This window comes from Bison bison, unplaced genomic scaffold, assembly GCF_000754665.1.
Source record: "Bison bison bison isolate TAMUID 2011002044 unplaced genomic scaffold, Bison_UMD1.0 scf7180017864037, whole genome shotgun sequence".
NCBI classification, from domain to species: domain Eukaryota; kingdom Metazoa; phylum Chordata; class Mammalia; order Artiodactyla; family Bovidae; genus Bison; species Bison bison.
Window position 1 is genome coordinate 6,868,107 of NW_011494609.1, and position 2,923 is coordinate 6,871,029.

The following is a 2,923-nucleotide window of genomic DNA, read 5'->3' on the forward strand; positions in this document are numbered from 1 at the left end:
AGAATTTTCCACAGTTTATTGTGATCCACACAGTCAAAGGCTTTGGCATAGTCAATAAAGCAGAAATAGATGTTTTTCTGGCACTCTCTTGCTTTTTCCATGATCCAGCGGATGTTGGCAATTTGATCTCTGGTTCCTCTGCCTTTTCTAAAACCAGCTTGAACATCAGGAAGTTCATGGTTCACATATTGCTGAAGCCTGGCTTGGAGAATTTTAAGCATTACCTTACTAGCGTGTGAGATGAGTGCAATTGTGCGGTAGTTTGAGCATTCTTTGGCCTTGCCTTTCTTTGGGATTGGAATGAAAACTGACCTTTTCCAGTCCTGTGGCCACTGCTGAGTTTTCCAAATTTGCTCGCATATTGAGTGCAGCACTTTCACATGCCTTGAAGACACAAATAAATAAAATTCAGATCTCCTTAATTGTCCTGTATCAACTTAACATATCTTGTTTTTTAGGGTAGTTTTAGGTTCAGAGCAAAACTGAGTGGGAGGTATAGAGTTCCTATATAGTCACACCCTCACACAGGTGCAGCCTACCCTACCATCAGTATCTTGTGATTTGATGCATTTGTTACAAATGGGCTACAGTCTTTCCTTATAATGGATAAACCTACACTGACATGTTAATATCATCCAAATTCCATAGTTTACATTAGAGTTACTCTTGCTGTTGCTAAGTTCTATGTGTTTTGATAACTGTATTATAGCACATGTGGAGCATTATGGAATAGTTTCCCTGCCCTAAAAATCCTGTGCTCCATGTGTTCATCTCTTCTTCCCTGCTAACCCTGGCAACCACTGATCTTTTTACCGACTCCATAGTTTTGTCTTTTCCAGAATGTCATATCCTTGGAACCATCAGGAGTGGAAACTTTTCAGATTGGCTTCTTTCACTTAGGACTGTGCACTTACGTTTCCTTCATGTTCCTTCATGCCTTATAGCCTTTTTCTATTTTTTTTATTGAGGGAAAATATTCATAACACAAAGTTTACAACCTTAACCACTTTAAAGTGTACAGTTCAGTGGTATTAAGTACATTCATAACCATGTGTAACCATCACCACTGTCCATACTTGGAACTCTTTATCTTGCAAAACAAACTCTATACACATTAAACAACAATACCCATACTTCCTTTCTCACAGCTCCTGGAAAGCATCATTCTACTTTTTGTCTCTAAAGTACTTCGTGTAGGTGAAATCCCAAAGTGTTTGTCTTTTTGTGACTGACTTATTTATCTTACCATAATGTCCTCATGCTTCGTCCATAATAGTGCCGGATTTACTTCCTGTTAACGGGTGAATAATATTCCATTCTATGGGTATACCTCATTTTGCTTATCCATTCATCCATCAGTGAACACCTGAGTGGCTTCCACTTTTCAGCTATTTTGAAAAATGCTTCTGTGAATGTGGTTTTACAAATAGCTCTTCAAGATTCAGCTTTCAATTCTTTTCAGCATGGACCTAGTAGAAATACTGGATCATACAGTAATTCTACTTTTAATTTTGAAGAACCATCATACTGATTTCCACGTAGATGTACCAGTTCATGCTCCCACCAACAGTGTACAAGCGTTCCAGTTTCTTCACAGTCTCACCAGTATTTATGTTGTTTTTTAAAATAAATGGTCATTATACTAAGAGGTATAAGGTGGTACCTCACTGTAGTTTTGATTTGCATTTCTCTAATGATTAGTTACATTCAGTATATTTTCATGTGCTTATTGGCCATTTGCATATCTTCTTTGGAAAAATGTCTATTCGTGGCCTTTGCTCATTTTTGAGTTAGGTTTTTTGTTGTGGTTGTTATTGAGTTTTAGGAGTTCTCTATACGTTCTGGATATCAATCTCTTATCAGATATATGATTTTCAAATCTTTCCTCACATTTCTTTGGGTTACCTTTGTTCTCTGTTGATACTACATTTTGATGAAAAATATTTAAAATTTTCATGAAGTCCCGTTTCTATATTTTCTTATGCTGACTATGTCATTGGTGTCATATCCAGGAAATGACTGCCAAATTCAAGGTTGTGAAGTTTTGTCCTATTTTTTCTTCAAAGAGTTTCATAGTTACAGGTCTTACATTTAGATTGAGGATCCACTTTGAGTTAATTTTGTGTATGATGTTAGGTATGGATCTAACTTCATTCTTGTGCATGTGAATATCCAATTTTCCTAGAACCATTTGTTGAAAAGACTGTCTTTTCTCCAGTGAATGGACTTAATGCCCTTGTCAAAGATGGTTTGACCTAATGTGTGAGGGTTTGCTTTTGTATCCTGTATTCTTTTCCATTGATCTCTATGTCTGACTTTGTGCCAGTACCACTCTATTTGATTACTGTCGCTTTGTAGTGAACTTTGAAATCAGGGAGTATGATTCCTCTGGCTTTGTCCTTTTTCAGGATTTTTTTTTTTTTTTGGTTATTCAAGGTCCCTTAAAATTCCATATGAATTTTAGAATGAGTCTTTTTTTATTTCTGTGAAAAGTCATCAAGATGTTGATAGCAACTGTATTAAATATATAGATTGCTTTGGATAGTAATGATATCTTAACAATATTAAAGCTTCCAATCCATAAATATGGGGTGTCTTTCCATTTACTTATGTCTTCTTTCATTTCTTTCAACAATGATTTGTAGTTTTCACTGGATAAGTTTTTGACCTCCTTGATTAACTCCTAAGTATTTTACTTTTTTGATGATATTCTAAATGGAATCATTTTTGTAATTTCCTTTTAGGGTTATTCATTATTAGTGTATAGAAATACAACTAATTTTTTGTGTATTGACTTTGTATCCTGCTGTTTTGCTGAATTCACATATTAGTTGTAATGGTTTTGTGTGTAGGTATGGAATTTTTCAGATTTTGTACACATAAGGATTATGTATATATAACATCTGTGAATGGAGATGATTTT